Here is a 21,886-nt window from a genome sequence, read left to right as displayed (position 1 = left end):
AAATAAGTTTTCGGAAGGTCCTCAAAATAAGCATTTGTCCGATCGATGACTTCTTCATTTGAAAAAAAACGTTGTCCACTTAGCCATTTTTTTAAGTTTGGGAAAAGGAAAAAGTCACTGGGGGCTAAATCTGGCGAATACGGTGGGTGGTCGACCAATTCGAACTTCAATTCTTCAATTTTAGCCATTGATCGTAAACATGTGTGAACACGGGCATTGTTCTGATGAAAGAGGATTTTTTTCCTGTTTAAATGAGGCCGTTTTTCTTCAATTTTGTTTTTTAGCTGGTCCAATAAAGATGCATAATAGTCCCCTGTTATTGTTTTTCCTTTTTCCAAATAGTCAACGAAAATAATTTCACGTGCATCCCAAAATACAGTAGCCATAACCTTACCAGCTGATTTTACGGTTTTCGCCTTCTTTGGTCATGGTTTGCCTTCGCAATCCACTGCTTTGACTGTTATTTCGTCTCGGGAGTATAGTGGTGTATCCATGTTTCATCTACAGTCACAAAGCGACGAAAAAATTCATCCGGATTGCGTTGCATGAGCGACAACAGGGCTTTAGAGGCCACCAACCTATTGCGTTTATTGTCGACTGTGAGCAAACGCGGCACCCATCTTGCAGAAATATTTTTCATGCCCAATTTGTCATGTAAAATAGAAATGACGCTACCTTTTGAGATCCCTGTAACCTCAATTATCTCACTCAACTTTAATCTTCGGTCACTTAACACCATATCGTGGATTTTATTGATCATTTCTGGTGTAGTCACCTCTACAGGACGTCCTGAGCATGGTTCATCCTTTGTTGATGTACGACCACGTTTAAATTCATTTAACCAGTTATAAATAGTTGCAAGTGAAGGAACAGATATGCCGTGAACTAAATCCAACTCATTTTTTATTTCCTTTGCTGTTAACCCTTTTATATTAAAATGTTTAATAACAGCTCTAAACTCAATTTTCTCCATTTTCCATTTTTCCATTTTCCACAAGCAAATTTTTTTTTTAAATGTACGAGAAACACACAACAACCCGACCAATCTGATTGAAACTTCGCAGCATACTGAATCGGTAGTGCCGCTGCATGAAAACAAACCGCTTACAGTACTAGTCGCGCCACCTGTCGGCTTTTCTAAGGACTTATTGACCCACCCTCGTACCTATTATGTTTAATTGGCTTTACAATTCGATGTGGTTCTTGGCCGTCTCAGTAAGAGGATTCTAAACAAATATTTTTACGAGAGATGGTGTTCACTCTCTGGATTCAAGCACACATTGAAAATCAATATGTGAATTTGCTAGACCCTGCATTCGAACCCGAGACTGACGACTTCGCAAGTGGATACGTTACAGCATGGCAGTGTTGCCAACCGTACTATAATTATAGTATTTGTACTATAATTTTGGTCCGCGTACTATGTACGATATAAAATAGGTATAGTACGCCCTAAATACTATAATTTTGAATATCGTACTATAATTTAATATAAAAGTACTATAATTTCGCATTTGCCATTTCGCAATCGACTCGTCTTCGGAAAATAGCGAAATATTTTTCCTAAAAATACGAGCTGACTATGAAAAATTGGGAACCTGCGGCCCGCGGTGAAATATCTCCGTTATTTTTTTTCTGAGAAACAAAAAACCTATACATTTTCAACAGATGACAACGCGTACTATATTTTATCCCCAAATACTATAATTTTGGAGGCTCTGTACTATAATTCCACTTTCAAAATATGGCAACACTGCAGCATGGGCAGGTAGGTATTTAAAATAAGTAGTATAAGTGAAACTATCAGTTTCAAAGTCGATCGATAATCGCGAAAAACTGTGAAGAAAATTTTTTAGGACTGGATATGGAATATTTTTCTTTGCAAATACATAGGTATATTAACAATAATTAGTAAAAGCGAATACATAGCTAAATAAAATGTCATTGACAGCTCCATTCAAATTAATGAAAAATTATGTTTAAAGTCGGTTGTGAAATATAAAAAATGGCGGCTGATGAATCCATAAATGACATTGACATCAACCTCCGGCTTAATTCCATTTGGCATTTGATACTTAATTTTATTTAGTTATTCATAAACGCACATAATATTATGAATACACACGTAGATACGATGGTAACGTATTTACAGAATCACAATCAAAGTAACAACTTCAAATAAGTATATCTTTTTGACTTCTTAACAGAACAGTGACAAAACAGAACAGCCAGGGGAAAATGAAATATAAATTTTTGTGGAATCTATTTAGATTAGGTTAGGTTAGGTTAGGTTTAGTCATTATTTCGTTGTACCTAGTCACCCAATCATTTTGAACAATTATTATATTGATTAAGAAGAGATATCCTAAGCTTGCCGGCAACACCGAGTTAAGTCCCGTTTATTTGAGGGTTTCTAGCGATTAGGAATAGTATATAATTTGATTTATTATGGCGTATTGAAAATCTGCGCTATTAAAAATCTATCAACATAATAGAAATAGGACAATTTCAATATAAATTTATATTTTTCCTGAAAGGTCATAGTTATATTTATCGTTGCTCTGTTTTGTCACTGTTCTGTTTTGTCATGTTCTGTTTTGTCATTTTCTGTTTTGTCATGTTCTGTTTTGTCACTGTTCTGTTTTGTCATGGAACCGTTGATACAAATCAGTTATGTTATGTCAGGTGAGTTTTTTTGATGCGCTTTCGGTAGAGTATCCGTGTCCGGAGCAGTAGTTCATGGATTCGGATCGCGCGATTGACAAGTTGACATTTTATATTGTTTTTTCCACGCTTCTCGCCCGCTCTTATTCGTAAAGTCTATTCACGACGCATTTGGTTTACGATACTTACGGATGCACAGAGTATATTCTTCCACATGAACAGTCTTTTCCATATTCAATATTTGCCTTACCGGTGCGAGGATAAGACGGTATCCTTGACTCAATACTCAATCTCCGCACACGCGTTGTACAAACAAAATATTATTATTATAAACCAACTTTGTAATTTTACTGTCTCAATAAATCAATTTGCATAAACGATCTTCATCCCACCAAAAACATTCCACATGTTCTCTCCCGCGATTCCACTGTATTGTTACTACCCTATGTTTACCTAACCCAGCGGTCGGCAAACCGCGGCTCGCGAGCCACACGTGGCTCTTTGGCCCCTTGAGTGTGGCTCTACCACAAATGACCACGTGCGGACTAAAACAGTGAAAGATAAAACAGTCAAAATGTCTTCGAATATAACCAACCAGCAAATCGAAGATCTTAAATTGATTTCAGCTTTATTAATAGTAGTTGACAAGTTTTATGACATAAATGATACAGGACAAATTTGTACAATTTATTTCATCTACCTTTCCCTCTTTACCTTTCTCCCTTTGATGCTGACATTGGCAACTTTGAAATTTTGAAATGCCATTGCTGGATTTAAAAAATTAAGAATTATGGAGCTATAAACTTCAACGTCTGTGCTGATATGGACATATTAGAGAAAAACAAATATGAATATGGTTTATAGCACAAGTAGTCTACTTTAAAAGACCTGGAGAAGGAAGGCATGATGATTTTTATAACCTGGAATAGTATTTCTGACTCATAATATGATCAATTGAAAAAAATAGCGTTTGTCGTTCTTTCCTTTTCCGGTTCTACATATTCGTGCGAACAATCTTTTTCAAGCATGAACTTTATCAAGAGTAAATTGAGAAGTCTTCTTATTGATGAAAACCTGGAATCGTGCCTAAAATTAAAAACAACAATATACAAGCCTGACTTACCCAAACTTTTCAAGAAGATGGAAGGCAATTGTTAATTTAAAGAGAATTGATGTAATTTATATCTCTATAGACTTTTATATACTTTATTGATTTATTTTTATTTTTTTACTTACAATTTAATTTTTATCAATAAATAAGATCATTATTAAGTAAGACGGAAGTTTTTTTCAGTGTAACTTTAATTAAAGTTTATTAAGATAATAATCAGTTTACCTAAATCTATAGTTTAAGTTTAAGAAATTTGGCTCTTCAAAGAAATCGCAATCGTTGTATTGTTGATATTTGGCTCTCTTGACTAATGAGTTTGCCGACCACTGACCTAACCTAACTAATTTGTTATATTAAGTCGGTAAATGGTCAATATATGAAACTACAATAAAAATGATAAAAGAAGTACAAAAAAAATTTACAAGTTGCCATTCACCACCAGTTCAACCAATAATATTATTCATAAATCATAACCATAACAGACGTTACTTATTCATGATTAGTAAAGGCCGGATCTTTCAAGTTTTTAACCGTCAACCCATAAAAAAACACATTAAAATGGTGGACGAATCCAATATCCTAAGGAGACTTTTGCCCAAATGATTCTTAGTATGGATTTCTACAATTTGTCAGTTGTTTTTTCTGGCAGCTCAGGTGCGATGGTAATTATTGTAATTAAGATAATCGTCTTGCCAATATTATAACGCGACTTGCGGCTACGACAAACGAATTCAAATTCGCAAAATGTAATTAAAAAGATCGCATTACAAAATTGATGGTTTGTTTTATTGCAGGAAAGTAATGGTAAACCATTTTTATAAAATGCGTGTAGAATATGTTTTTTCATAATTAAATATCGAATAGCTTTTGCGTACCTACCACTAATATAAATACAAATATTGGAAGATTTTGTCCGCTGACCCGTTTTATGTTCTAAATGTATCATATTGATACCTATTAGTATTACCAAGCAACAATACCGTACCTACATATCGATAAAAAAGTCACATACCTACTTGTTTATTTCTTTAGATATTTAAGTATTTTGAGGATGCTCTGCCCAAACTGGTCTATTTGATTATAAACTATTGACATTGAAGAATTTCATCAAATCGATCGTAAGAAATTTCATCTTCAAAATACCAGTGGCGTACATCTGAAGATGCGAGACATCCCTGAAAATATTCGTTTGAACCTACTATTATAATATTATGTATTGCGTAAGCCGTAATTGCATTCTTCTAAAGGTTTTGCAATATAATATTGCTTCAGATTTTCACTTAGTCATTGTATTACGTTAATATTTATTGTTGTTTAATTTAATAAAACGCATTTTTTGTAGTACTTATTCCACTTTTAATCAATAAATTAGGACCGGTTTCGTTCGCATCAGAGAAACATTTTCAACTGAACAAGGGAAGATTCAGTTCAAAATGTCCCTCTGAGGCGGACGAAACCGGTCCTAATTTATAGATTAAAAGTGGAATAAGTACTACAAAAAAATGGAGCCATTGTCGAAAACTACCCAATCAAGACTCGTAACTGGACAAAATCTGACATTCGAATGAAATTTTCAAAATGGCGTCCTATGGTAGTTCGTAGTTCCATTTTTGGCCATTCTACAGGTAAGTTTGTAGGTGTGTAACGTTAAAAAAAAGTCCCGCCGTCCCATGTAATACTTCAGATTTTCACTTAGTGATTGTATTACGTTAATATTTATTGTTGTTTAATTAAAAAAACGCATTTTTTTGTAGTACTTATTCCACTTTTAATCAATAAATTAGGACCGGTTTCGTTCGCATCAGAGGGACATTTTCAACCGAACAAGGGAAGATTCAGTTGAAAATGTCCCTCTGAGGCGGATGAAACCGGTCCTAATTTATTGATTAAAAGTGGAATAAGTACTACAAAAAAAATGGAGCCATTGTCGAAAACTACCCAATCAAGACTAGTAACTGGACAAAATCTGACATTCGAATGAAATTTTCAAAATGGCGTCCTATGGTAATTCGTAGTTCCATTTTTGGCCATTCTACAGGTAAGTTTGTAGGTGTGTAACATTAAAAAAAGTCCCGCCGTCCCATTTAATACATTGTACGCTAAAGGCGCGCCGATTAGGTGGCCATTCGACATAATTAGCATTATATTTAAATGTTGTTATTAAAAAGAAATTATCTGATATATGATTATATTATGTATTTGATTTAAATACTTACATATTATAAAGTGTAAAGAACTATTCATCACATAAAACGACTGGTACCTAGATACATATTTCATTAAAACACTTTATAATATGTACTTTCGTACTTTTTCCACATTTATTCCATAATGTTGATATTCAAACGATTTTATCCTAATGGACATTTTCAATTGAATAACAGTACAAAATATAGGTAGGTACATATTATTGCATAAAAGGTCAATTAAGTATAGAGGACGTGGGAGTCGATTGTTTACTTGAACTAACTTGTTGGTGATATTTGTCCTTATTTATTAAATGACTGGTTTATATACATTAAGAAATAGCGTAACTTCAAAACTGTGAAAAATTTGCTGTGTTTAAAATTCACCTGCCGTAGGTGTATGTATCAAAAAAGGTTCCCGACCAATGACAAAAACTTGAAGACGATTTTATTGCTTTTGTCGCATGATACGTACAAGAAACCCACAACTTAAAAATGAATTATTTTCCATACGATAGTATGTATCATCATCAGCTGTAGTATATACCAATATTGCATATAAATTTATGTTTACATTTTAGATATAATAGTGCAACCATCTATAATACCGTGGATTTACAAGAATAAAATTACAAAGCGGCAGGTTTACATAGGTCGTAAGTGCATTTGCTAGTCACGCAGCCTTCGCTATCGAGGCTTGATAATTATATATTATATACTTACACAATATTATATATGTGACATATTATAATATTTAGGAATATTCCATTGTTGTTATTTTTAAGTTAATAAGTCAAAAGAATAATATCAACTAAGATTTAATAACAATAAACAAAAATGCAAAATGTACAAAGTGTTTAAAAGTACCTTATACACCTTCTAGAGGAAAGTGGTATAATGGTCCCTATATCTAACGGGTACGAGTGGCAAAAATATTAATCAATAAATTCTAATTGATTTATGTTTTGTACTAGGTATTCTATTAGTCATTATTTACGACCCGGCTTATGCCTTCTGGCTTATGGCCTTCTGGCTTCTTCGTGCACTATGCGCACTCACCGATCGTAAATGCACATTGACATAATAAAAGATTGTTAAAACCTTCTTACCTATTAGTAAAGGATCAAGTAAAAAACAAATTTTGATTATCTGAAGTGTTTGTGAAAAACTCGTAATGAATATATTACATACTATTAATACATTCAATAGGTAAGCCCGTTAAATCGTCATTTCCCGTAAACAATGGAACCAGCTAATGTGAAATATCACGAAATATACCTACTCACTAAATAAAAACAAATAAACAATTTTAAGCTATAATCCATAATCGTCAAAACTGAAGTGATCTCGGATTTTAAGAAAATACGTAGATCAGTTAACAAACGCGCAGGTTAAGTTTTTTTTGTTTTTCTACCATATTACTATAACATCAAATTATAGTTTCATGTGTGAACTCCCAGATTGGATAAATCAATGAACTATTAGAACCAAGGTCTACTTGTTAAGGCAAATGGTAGGCACTGCAACTGTGTTATACCTATTTATATCTAATATTTTCTTGATAAAATAATTTATTATCAATGGTATTAGGTACTATATATACACAATGTATCAATGTCAACTAATTATGATTGTATCATTTTGATAACTTCCGAAATAAATAATTATATCGGGTTTATATATTTCATTGAAATAATACTATGATATATAATTTATAGTATTAGGGAGTAGCAATTAACAGAAAACGCATGTACTTACATATTTTGCATGATGAATATAAAGTTTTTGAAAATGGCCTATCAAAATGTCAAAAAAAACATTACAACATCAGTACCTATATATTAAAATTGAATATCTCAATATGTCCAACCACTTGCTTGAAACACAAAAGTACGATTTGAAGTATCTTTCGTACGAAACTTTTTCTAAAGGGTTTCATTAATCACATAGGTCCGATATTCCACATTTTACCCATCCATAAATACATATAATATATTAATATGTTTTCATATTATATATTTTCGTAGTATCAACATAATATACGAAATCATTCAGATTTGGTACGATTTTAATAATACACTAGCTGTCAGGTCCTTCTCATTATGGGAGCAAGTGTGATTTGTTATTTGATAGTGAAAATAAAAGTAGTTTAGTAGAAATTTTAAACTTTGATTACAATAATAGGTATGTATATAAAAAGTGCAATATTATTAAATATTATAGATATTACTATTAACAACTAATTTTTCCACTCTATACGTAAGCGCTTCATTAATTTCTCTAAATAGTATAGTATATCTACCTACTAATAGCAGCGTTTCTATATAATTAAGTATCGATAAAGTCTCTTGCACATATTATCAATATCATTTATTTCATATTTAATTGTACCTACTACATCGTACAACTTATTTTTCTGAAAAACATAGGTTCCATAAATTATTAACGCATTTTTTAATTAAAAAATGTTGTAATATTCGAGTCCGTCCCAAAAAAAAAAGGACTCCAGATGTCCGGTGTCTAATGATTAGTAAGCACTTTTGACCCTTTCTTATCATCACTTATCATCGTGGTATGATTTTTTACCGTTTCAAAGTTTTATTGATATGTAATACAAACTACTGGCTCACACAATAATGTATTATTGTTATCAAACGACATACATGTAAACAATGTTGTGCTATTATGATTTCATGTTATTTTGATGAATGAATCGGGAAGTTATACTCAATCCCAATAATTATGATAGCATCATCATCAGCCGAGGTCGATTCACTATTGGACGAAGGCTTCCCCATAGCTTCTTCCACTTTCGGGGATCATATGAGGAGGAAGGTAGGTGAGCTGATTGACAGTGGTGGTGTGGACGGATGTAGATGTTTATTGTCTTGATGCAGAGTACAGAGAGTTACAATGGTCGGAGTAAAGATTAACGGTGTAGAGTGATCGCAGTGAGCTCGTGCTCAGACCGAGCAGCGATCTGGAAGTGACGACTACCGATCTACTCTTAAGCAGTTGACTGTGTCGAGTGACGGACTCGAGTAGAGTAGTGAGTAGAATGACGGACTCGAGATGAGTGGTGACGAGTTATGGATCGTCTTCGCTAGACTAATAATGTGATCAATTAAAGTCAATAAAATTCAGTAAAATTACGTTTGCTTTTGCGATGACGTGATTGGTTGAAATGGATTTGACGCTGTTTGAAATTAAATCTGCTGGATTTACCGACTATTGAAAGTTAGTCCCATAAGAAGGTAATTTAAGCTATTTGATGTTAAATTAAGCGAGTTTTGAAAATCTTCTTCTTCTTCTTCTTCGACCATGTCCGATCCTAATAGGATCATATTATGGGCCTCTACAGAGTGAAGGTTTTTGTTTTTACGAGAAATTGATGGAGAAAATCATATAATGTTTACCACTCCTAGAGTGAATTAGTAGTATTATCAGTTTTTTTAACGGCTTCAATATTATTTGTTTCACTGATATAAAAATGATTGTAAAGACTACGCTACAAATGTTTGACTGTCGCGGTTTTTTGCTATTTTTGGTTTGTCACTGCGTGTCTGTTCGTCTTTCATGTTATTTACTATGTTATTACTACACTACAATGTAACAATGACGATTTTTAAAGTTAAGTTTATTTTGTATTTTATTCATCCACCCTTTTCATCAAAATGTTCTCTAATATACTATTCGTTATAAATATAATGTACCTACATATTATTTAATGTGATCAATCTATGTAACCAAAGTAGAATAATATGATTCCTATTATTCACTATGGATATTTTTCTAGTTTTGCTGTAAATCTACATTGGGAAGTCCTTCCAAAAATATACCTATATAGAATCTCTTTAACAAAAATAATGACACCGTATGGAGGCGTTTGGTTATTATATAGAAAACCTTGACTATGATATTATATCTGATAGAATTGAAATGATACTACCAATAAACTAAACATTATTGAACATGATTAGGTATGTATAGATAAATGACAAATCGATTATATGAATTATTCGAAGATAGATTATAATTAATTACTATATAATGTGGCAACTTAAAGCTGTGTAATAAAGCCGAATTTACAACTATTTTCGTTGATGTATTTATTGACAAATATACGAGAAAAACAATAACATTCATTTTTTAATTCCTATCATGTAGGTAATGTTGCAAATTGTTCCTTTACACTAATTAGCAAACTTAATATTATGTTCCTAATAGTGTTAGTTGTACAATGTACATCTTTAATGACCGATAAAAATGCAATATATGGTGATAGTTATTTCTATGACTTTCTTTTTTATATATTATGTCAAAACCACGTAAATAGGTATATCAAGATAGCAATCTACACCCGATTACATGTGTAGTTTGCGCAATGACTATTTTTGGATCCTCATAATTGAAAGTACAATGAGGATAACGACGAATGACGTGGACATCGTCTGCAATAAGTGCTGTATCAGCTTGATAGTCGGTCTGATGCATCCGATCTATAATTCAGTTCCTGTCAGCCTCACTGCAACTGACTCAGCTGCGTGCTAACTAGTAGTTTACGACAGCAAAAATGAAAATAAACAACACAGAAGGAAGATATTGCAGAATAATCGTGATCATCATCCACTACACCATGTGGGTCTTGGCCGCCAAAAGGAAACTAAGCTATCACTCTTCTCTGTCTGCCGCCAGCTCTATTCACCTCAGGGATGTCGTGTCTCTGTACATACATAGTCCAATCACCGTAGTCTTCATCTTTCCTAATGGTAGAGTATCCTCTAAATCAATGCTCCGCAACCTTTTCTCATCCACGGCACACTAAAGTTCTTCCCAGCATTCCACGGCACACCACGCGTAAAACAATTTATACACGAAAACATGGACCCCAGGCTAGAATCTTCGGCGCCCCCACCCCAACCTATCGCTAATGTTGAAGACAGTGTGATACTTTAAAATAGCGTTTTTCAAATGGTGTGCGAGGTAAAATTAATGGTATTGATTGTATGTTTAGCTATTTTTTGTATTTATTAATACAACTACTTGGATTATGGTTAGTTGTCGGGTTAAGAATAATTATTTGTTGAGTATTGACACAATAATAATAAATTATCGTATCCCACAATTGTTTGTTTTAAAATATTAATACCAGGTAAGTGAAACAGCGCCGCAGGCGACTTTTTTCCTATTAGAGCAAATTTGTAATTTGTGTTTATCTCACTTATCTGCTTGACCTGCCACGCCGCCCCCCCCTGAGTCTGGGCCCTCAGGCTAGAGCCCTCCACCTTGCGGATCCAGTCGTATTGATTGTATGGAAGTAACGATGAAATTTCTTTTGAAACAAAGTTACCTAAATGTTTTTGAGACGGACCCAAAATTAATTGCTAGTTTTCATTGGTGGTCTGGTAGGTCATTTGGTAAATTTTTAGAGATACTTGTCTTAACTCCTTCTAATTTATCAGATCACGTCCATATATTTTCATTCTGACCTTGCATTATTTTACTAAGTTCATGCAGGTGCTCAAATACCAGCCATGTACGCAAATTTGGCTATTAAGTAAATATTGTATAATATACAAAATTATTTGTGTTTTTTTTGAAGCATTGCTCCGCGGCACACCTAGCATCGTCTCACGGCACACCAGTTGCGGAGCACTGCTCTAAATAACCTTGCCATTGTACACAGTGACAAGGGTTTGTGTCTATACCCAACCGTATAATTGTATTAGTAAAAGCCAGGCACTTGATTGGTTTACTCACGTTTTAATTCAAAAAAATCTATTCCAAATGGCAAGGTTAGGTGGCGGCCACTCTATTCCTGGTGGTTCAGTGTCTTCCATCCCTGAATACGTGTAGTGGGGAGACACTTGGTCACAGCCAGCTTACTTGCTGGATATTTAGACCCAGGTTGGCATCCTTATCACATAGTGGTGGATATTAATGAACTTACAATAATAATAAGTTTTGACTTGTGGTGCCTGATTACATTATGTAGTAGTTATTAGTGGGAGCTAGGTTTTTTGCTTTGGGGTGGAGTTGCGCTTTTTGTTATTATTATTTCTCATGTAAGGTTTTTCAATATATTTTCTCTGTGGGGGGCCATATGATCGATACATGAGCGATAATAGTAATTTATTTGAAAATCAGTAATCGGCCTGACTGATCGAACCTGATCGACCTGAACAAACCTTTATTTAAATGGGGGATGAAAATGAAGTAATTATTATTATTATCACATGCAAAGGTCGGAAAAAATAATTATTAAAATATTAATTTATGAAGACTTTTTAAGTGTTTGTTTTCTTGAATATATTAGGTATATTATGCTCAATTCAATCTAAAGATCTCGCGGGTAATATATAAATCGAATGGAAAGTCTAAAATAATTAACAAAGTGACGTTTCGCGTGATGTGCGTGTGTTATTCCAATTTTTTACGACAATAATACAAGGGAAAATTTTAAATTCAATGTACTTACGATCACAAAAATAGCCTGCCGTTATCCAGTACACTATTTATAGTACACAGACTTTACCGTCAGAAATGTTAATTATTATATTATTAATTATAATTAAGGAAAATGTACAATATACGTAGCAGAGAAAAACGCCATATTTTTTCGCTTAAGAGTTAAGACCCTTTGTGATTGGTGCAGCTCCGCCGAACCATTCCATGTAGCAGACAGTAAAGTGCAGATCGCTCTGGTGGTGACTGGTGACTGACCTTTGATATGTGTTGACACAAGAAGAATAAGAAGTTGTATTCCATCTTCAGTGACTCTAAGTTGGCATAGTTGATACAGCGATCGTCCTTGAAGCATTGGGTTCAGAGTCGATCCCGCGTCTGACGACATACATGTTGTGTTGTAATGATCCAATAGGTTGGTGACAAAATAAAAATGCATAGTAAAAGAATTGAGAATATAACATACTTACCTTGTAACGAAAACATTAAGAAATTGACTTTTTTATTATTTTCAGTTAGGTACGCCACTGAATTTATACTGCAGTGAGTGAATTGGAAAATGCAGCACTAATGCACCTGGAAATAGACTGCGAGTTCATTCACCTCTAAAATCTACCCCAGGATTAAATTTTAATGCATTATTCGAACGATTTTTAGAGCATTTCAATGCAAGCCATTGTTTGTTATTGTACGTGCATGTATTATTCATTCCCAGCTTCAATAATTGTGAGTCAAAAAATAATAATTGTCACGTTGTGAAAAGTGTCATCCAGGTAGGCACATTGGACCGACTGACAGGTATTCCATGGGAACAGAAATCGAATCTATAGTACCGATTTTATGTGGAGACTAGGTATCATCTCAACGAGGAATTATTACCAATCTAGGTAGGTATATGTACGATTTCCTTTTTTTAAACGTACCTAGGTTAATACATAATAAATGTGTCTATTATTAGAAGATTTATTTTGATTATTCTTCTTTTGTTATTTGAGACTGAATATAAATAATACAGTGATTCCCAAAGTTTTTGGTTTGGAGAAATTCTTGACGTATTTTGTAAAAGTATTGTAAAAAGTCAGGGAACCCCTTATCCGGCTGACATAAGTTCTATAGATAAATAAAAAAAAATCATACCTAGTTCGTACTGTGTCCGGTAAATTGTGAGTATGTAATTCGCCGTATAAATAATCACCGTGAGATTTTATACTGGTAATAGATGGCAGAATTATAGCATTGAGGCCAAATAACGTGTTGTTGAGTATTTGACTTTAATCTAATTAAGTACTTAAGTATAACAATTGTTTTATAATGATTACGAGTAAGTTCTTACCTACTTACAATTTCATTAGCATTCCTTATGTTTTATGTACATGCACACTTACAGTAAAAACGAAACAATAATGCGGCCGGTCGATAGTGTGCATGCGTATGGGGAGCCGTGATAAATGTATGACAGCCGATGACCGCGTATTCGTACGTATACGTACATATACAATCGACGAACCGCATCATTGATTCGTTTTTACTGAACATTCGTTTGTATTCCTAGTTTTTTTCCGTCCTCATGTGTTTTTTTTTTATATTGTAATACTGTGACTGATTTAGCTAGTCAAACCATTTGGTATATTTGACAATTTGAATGCTCCGCAAACAACGCGCCATTCAGCTTCAACGTTGTTAATACTTCCATCCATTTATTACCAATACAAAAGCACGGTGATAGTATATACGGCGAATTGCATATTATGTACAACATAGTTGTTATCATTTCCTGCGAGGTTAGCTTAACTGGATACCTACATGGAAAGAAAGTTTAATTCTGATAGACCTACACACCCACAAACATTGTCAGTCGAGAAGCTATTGTACACTGAGGGATAATGAGCGACGCAAGAGCCATCTCAATTTTAAAGACTGGATAGCGGGAATGCATAAGATATTATATATTCTAAAGAAAACGTATAGGATCGGAAAAAATTTACAGGTACCAAAGTGTCGAATCCCAGGTAACTCAATTAAAATTTTTATCTGCTAGTGTTGTAATGTAATGTAACTGTATATGTTACGCCGAATGTGCGAAATTGACTATCACAAGAAATGGGCAAAATTTTGCCTTAATCACGAAAAATGCAAGCCCGTTGCCTTATTCATGAATTAGACAAAATATCTGGCGAGTGCGTGAATTCGGCAGTAATTTTTCTGCCTAGTTCATGCATTGGACAAATTAGATAGTAGCGCTATGGCGGTATTTTTGCAACTAAACTAAATGTGTCACATGCTCATGCATTGGTCAAAATGTACGTATATTATCTATGGTCAAAATAGATGGTCGCGCTCTGGTGGTGTTTTTTGCAACCAATCAAACTAACCAAATGTGTCAAATGTCATTGATTATAATATAAAAATATACTAATCAATAACTACAAGACGTTCATATCCATTTACTATGCGCAAAAAAAATCTAGAATGATAACGGAAGGATTTTATTGATAGGTATTTTCGTGATTTGATTCATGCTTGGGTATCAATCGTGCAATGGTCGATTGTATGTTTGTGATAGTTTGTTGACACTCTTGTTAGCTAACCTCAAAATTGACATTCAGTTGAATAATTCAGAATTACCTAATAATAATAATATTATATTATGTCCAATTATAACTAATAAAACCATCCGTATTAAATTTACTTTTTCTTCTGTCATGTTAACAGTTTAAGAATTCCATACCCTGGCGAATTCACGTACTCGGCAGAAAATTTACCCAATTCATGAATAAGGCAACAGGCTTGACTATTACATGAATTAGCCAAAAATTTGCCCATTTCATGTAATAGTCAATTTCGCACATTCGGCGTAACATATATATACATAATATTTAGTAGGGCAGTACTATGAAAGCTATTAGTCATAAAAGTTATGTCACCCAAATTCCACAAATCAACTAAATATAATAATAACTTAGTAATAACAGCTAATTAGGCGTTGTTTAAATTGCCTGCAAATGATTACGCCAGCCGAGAGTTCCAAATAAACTCCGACGTCTGGGCGACGACGAACTCCGTTTCATTTGTACAATCAGAATATATTTATTTAATTGCTCCTGAAGGCGGCGCCCTCCTGTTCTAGAGGCGCCGCCCTTCACGACTCGAGGCAATAAATACGGCGCGAGTCGAGAGGAAGTTGGGTCATTAAAACATTCGAAATTTAACTAAACATTGTGAAGCCATTTTGATAAGAAAATAGGCAGTAGACCTGGGAAGCCCTAGGTGGAGCGACCGAATCCGTATACACTAATACAGAATATTATGAAAGAATGACGTGCTTTATTTTATGATTCGTCTACCTGAAACGATAGAACACACGAAAACTCATGGTGCCAGACTGAGAAGTGATCGTGGCTCATCTGCATAATAAATGATATAGGTACGCAGTTTATTTACTGATTCGTCTACCTAAGACGTTACTAAACACAAAAAATCATGGTGACAGGCACCGCAAGTGGTCGTGAGTGAAATTCCTCACTTTCTAACTTTATACGTCTAATACCAACGATAGACAGTGCCATCCACTTGCAGATACTGATTTAAACATACAAATTGCTGTAGATTTATTTTTATCATTTAATGTTTGTTATTGAAATCGGGCCATAATAGTGTCGTGAGAGTGTTGTGCTTTGGTTAATTTGCAAACTGTACTAACAAAACTTATTCATAGGCTGCATAATTATAATATCTGGTTGTATTTATTGTACATTTTATGTAGTTGCATCCTTCTACTTCTAACCCCGGTCGCAGATAGCAAATCGCCTCAACCGGGATATGGACATAAATCAAAATCGGGGACAATGTTGCAACTCTCTTTCACGCGCACAAACGAGGACATGCCAAGACGGTGACGTCACGCGGCTAGCCGAACCGAATGAAAAGGCAGATCCTGTACATGTTCCGATCATGCTGATGCGACATTTTTGTATTGTATGTCGCATTCGAGCTGTGTGCGAAGGTAAGTACATTAAGTTAGATCTGTTTTATGAATACCATCAAAATCACATCGACATAATATTGGACGTGCTCCAATCAAGACGACTTTTGATGTGTCACCCGGCTGAGCGGGCGTGGCATCTATTTTCATGCTAGTTAGAACTTTTAAATTTTTATCAATTACTAATAAAAAATGGTTTCACCATAACTATTCTGCCAAAACTTCATGTTTTACCAAAATGGAATTGCATCCATATGGTTTCGAGGAGCAGATTATGTTATGTTAGTACATACTATGGTCAGCTATTTATAAGTTTTGGTGTTGACTTTTGGCAATCGGTTGCTGACCGCTGGTTTAATAAGTGGGTACATTTCCAGAATTCATATTATTTTTTAATTTTGATTAATATCCTGAAATGGAATACATAATAATATGCATTCCATTTCATTATTATTTACACTGAAGTCAATTTGTTATATTTGAGTAGGTATACAGGTACTACTGGAGAGTACGATATTTCAATTTATTGCTACAAATTAAGTTAAATAGGAAAATCGCTAAGGTGTGTGTAACTGTTTTATGTAAATAATAAAATACTTACTTACAATATTTCGTATATAAAATAGGTAAGTAGGCATGTATAATAGGTACCTAGGTATTTAAATTATGTCAGAAAAGAACCCCAGTGCGCTGTCACACGAATATTAAAAAAACTGTAAATGCATGTAATTAATATGCACGGTTTATGTAAATTAGTTCCAAATTTAACACTAATTAGGCCCAGTGAAAAAAAATGTCATTCATAATAGACCTACCTACCGTAATATGTGTTAATACGTATTGTTATTTACCTCGGTAATAAAGGCGTAAGAACAGGGTTTTAATAAGTCTAATAGGCTGATTTACATAATTATTATATCCCATGAAAAGGTTTTGAGAAAGCAGTAAAGGCACCTAAATTATTGTTTTTAAACAGGTTCGAGTGGAAGATTTGACAGAAACACGGAATCTATTGAAAATATAAATATTATCCCTTCTGTCTTGTCAGTAAGGCACTAATAAGAAACTCTTCATTTCCAAGTGTAAAGAAATAATTGAATTTGTATTTGAGTTATTAAAACACTTGGATTGCCCTGAAATAAGTACGTAACAAGATAAATGAAACGAATCCCGTTTGAGCTTTCGCCTAAATAAGCTAAAGTTTGTAAGCACCAACCTACGTACGTACCCACAGAAAGCTTGGTTGTAAAGATGTTCTTAGAAATTTCTCAAGAATCAAATGTTGCGATCCAGCTTGTTTGTTGCTTTGTGAAGATAATCAGCTTTCAAATTAATAATCTCGGATTGTTAATTAATTAATATACAGACGTTTTTCGCTAATTTATTAATATATGTAATGAATACTGAATAGTATTTATATTATTACAATGTACAGTGCAGTGATTAGTTCCTGCGGACGACATAATAACTTGTCAAATAAAATCACAGTAGTAAATATGCAAAACTGATCAATAATAATTACAAGATAAAAAAGAACTTTTTATATACTTGCAACGTTTTTAAATTTTCTGTTGAATCATATAAACTTGACTTGACTAGCTTAAACGATCAAAAAAATTGTATTTGATAGAAATAATACTGAAATGTCATTTTGACACTCATATTGATTTCCATAGTAACGCACGTATATATTAATAATTTAGTTGTTAGGACCCTAGCAACTAATAATAGTGGATTGGATTACGGATTTCTTCTGAAATAACTTTTCATAAAAAACAGAATTAACTGAAAATGAATTTAATTCTACTTAAAAATGGCTAAAAGTATTTTTAAAAAATGCATTAATTGGCGTCGTGTTCTGATATATTCTAAAAGTTTCAAATGTCTAGCTAGTCGGGATGTTAGCTAAAAATCGATTACAAGATTTGTACCGGACAAACAACCACCGGACAAATAAGAATACGACCTAAGAAAAACGTTGTAAAATTAATCATTACCGACATTATCATTCATGGCGTTACATACTCCTAGGAGTCCTAAGGGCCCTGGCCTATTTTAGGTGTCTTCCACTATATGTTTCATATCCGATGTCGATAGTTTGTAGGTATATTCTAAGTTACGCGTGTTATGCCATTCAGTCGCCGCAACGCGAGTCTCTGCCTGAGTCCGTGGGATTCAGTTGTAGGTGGGTGATTTAATCAAACACGCGTGAACGCATTTATTTATCTTCCATATATTTGAGTCGATTAAATAAAGATATTAATTTATACTTATGTGTGTGAGTGTGTAATGCGCAAGCTTTGCGCCCTGAGGTGTGTGACGAACTAAGTCATGATTGAATCGAGCGGGACGCTATAGAACCCCCCTCGTAGTGAAATGCTTAATGGAATGTTAACATCTTTATTTAATCAAATCAAATATAAGGAATTAAAATGTGTTCACACGTGTTTCACAGATCACCCACCAACACTAAAAGTCTTCAGTAGGTATAATAAATTTTAAATCCCGTCATGCAGAACTGAAATCACTTTTTTCAAAACACTTCTAAACTCCATGCTCAATATTCTGATATCAATATATCTACTATAGGTGGGAAAACTGGTCGATTTTGAAGACTAAGTATACTTACTACCAGTATAAAAAATACTTAGTGCTTATCGAAACTTGTTCCAAAATATTTGGAATACTATATAGAGCGTTTGGCGTGCGTATGCGACATATTAAGTCACTCAACTGGAACTAAAACCAACTCCATATTAGTATTTGAAATATCGGCTTCAATAGAATCGCTAAAAACACACTGAGCTAGGCTTTTCGAAATGTCCCATTTTTATAAAATTTTAAACACATTTTAAATTTATGAGTTGTTTTTCTGTTAGGAAATAATATTCTTGTTAACAAAAATGAATATCAGTGATTTTTTTTTAATTTTAAACCTGTTTTGAACCGTCATAACAAGCCTGTGTGTCATCTCACCACTGTGCTGTGACACAAAATTTATGACATTTCATACATTGTAATGCAATAGACTAAACTGGCAAGCGACTCGCGATGATAGCATCACAAGTTTTTTGGAACAAGTTTATTGGGCCACATATATACTGAGTATGGGTAGTTTCATCCGAGACTTGAGTACACAAACTGGTGACAGTATTTCCAACTCACCTCTAATATCTACATATGATGCGGTTCAGTAATAACAATCTGACTACTGAAATATGTACGCACATATTACCTATACGGTTTGTCGCTGTGGTTTTGCACATAATTAAATACAAATGATAATATAAATTATATTAAATTTTTCAGAAGTCACGGAGAGTTGTGGTTGTATAAACGCATCCTCAAAAATCCCTGGAGTGTACCGGATGACAAATGTTGAAGTTCTCAATCAAATGGGAACAGGCCGAGACGTTCTGTCTTATATCAAAACCAGAAAACAACAGTACCTCGGCTACATTATGAGAGGACAAAAGTACACCATTCCTCAACTTGTCACCCAATGAAAGGCCGATAGTTAAAGGAGCAGAGACGGACGTCGTATTTCATTGCTTAAGAACCTCCGTAATTGGTACGGGTGCAGCTCCACCAAACTGTTACTAATAGCAGTTTTATAATTTTTGTACCTTTTCCTTTACTTTGCATACTGTTTTTGTGATACTGTATATATTTATTTCTTCTTTACACTGTTTAATACTATTTATTTGTTTTTAAATGTCATGTTGTGAACGTCTTAAATTTATAATTTGCAATGATCACCGTATGTATAAAAAAAATATTTAATTGAATTTGAAGGCAAATATCGCCCTGATGGTGGCCGACCACCACTCAGGGATGATAAGAAATTCTACAATGTGTTTTTAAATTGAAAACTATTTCGACTGTAATACCATTATCAAGATTCAAGACAACATAAATATACATTACATCTATGCTACGTATAAAACTCATAAAATAAGAAGATAATGGTCTTTTCTCTCTCACCCTGTAAATTCAAGTGTAATAGGTACCTATTTATTTGGAAACCATATCTTAAGTTTAAAATAATTAATTTACTTTCATACAAGTCAAATATAATAATAACGTAGGTATTAAAGACTAATATGGTTTCCATGTAAGCTTGTCGTTTATTTATATTTTATATTATAGTCTATCTAGACTCTAGATAACAGTGTTATAACCGAAATAGCTATCCACTATTAAAAAAACGCCATGTAGAATTTAATATTGTCATTTTTTGTAAAATGTAATTCTGCCAAGTAAATGCCGACTTAATTAATAGATCAAAATAACGTGCATTTTTTGAGCGGTCGTGGGCTTAAAATCGCGACTACAGCTTCGTATTATTTATACAATGTCGGCCGCACTCCTAAATATGTAGGGCAGCGAGGATGCTACAGAATTGAAACAATGTTGAAAATTAATCATAAACATGGTTGGAACCCACAAACATACTACTTACTATGTTACTATGTAGTAAACTATGTACGCCAAAAGCTTGCCAAGTGTTAACTCCTACTAGACAAGGGCGTGCGCATGTGCAAGTTTGCAACCGAAGTTAGCTGCATGCAGTGATATTGTTTGGTGCAGCGTGGTGCAAAGTCAATGCTCTGGCGAGAGGCTAAATTGTAATGTTAGTAAGTAGTGCTTTATCGGCGAAGTGAGGAGGCAGGCACCGGCCACAGCAAATAATATTGGGCCGGCTCCAAATAATCGTGCGTGCGCCCCCCCAACCAAACACTATCGCGCACGCCAATGTCAAAGAGACATTACTCTTGGGGATGTTTTGTATTCACTTTGAATTCAATTCACTAGTAGATAAATCAATATAAAAAAAACACTTTACTAATACCGGAGAAGATACACACAACGTTCCTTTTATTTTTTAATATATTGGGTTATGGTTATAATATAAATAAACCCATCTCAACAGTAAAGAAAAATTAGCTCGTTAAATAATTATTATGCCGCGAAAGCTATAAGGTACGTATGTATGATTTTGGTACTTTATGACGACATGACAAATATAATCAATGTGTGTTATTCGTACATAAACGAAAAAATATTAAGAATAAAATAATTTACAAATCTTCGATCATGTCATGTTCGCCCCTTAGTTTGAATATTTGGACACCACATGGCGACTCTAAGAATCCCTGTCGTTCGCCAGTCCTCGTGCATCATTCAAGGCGACATCCCGTAGCTTTGCCGTATATACTCTGTTGATAGTATTTAGCGGCCTTCCAGGTATGCTAGGTTGAGATACCGTGATGAGAGGCTTCTAGGTTCGCTCTTTTATCTCCTCGTTACTCCTAAAGTCATACCACCCACACGGTTTCTCTGAGCTTTCGTAAGGTGCCATGATTCGTTACCGTAAAGTAGCACCGTCCTAATGTAAGCGTTGAATAGGTGGCGTTTGAATTTTATCGAGTACTCCACTAGTAGTACACTCAGCATCGAGTTTACTGTTGGTTGCTC

The sequence above is a fragment of the Rhyacophila brunnea genome, unplaced genomic scaffold (genome assembly GCF_057557595.1).
Source record: "Rhyacophila brunnea isolate RB1 unplaced genomic scaffold, BYU_Rbru_1.0 scaffold_9, whole genome shotgun sequence".
NCBI lineage: Eukaryota > Metazoa > Arthropoda > Insecta > Trichoptera > Rhyacophilidae > Rhyacophila > Rhyacophila brunnea.
This window is presented reverse-complemented; position numbering follows the sequence as displayed.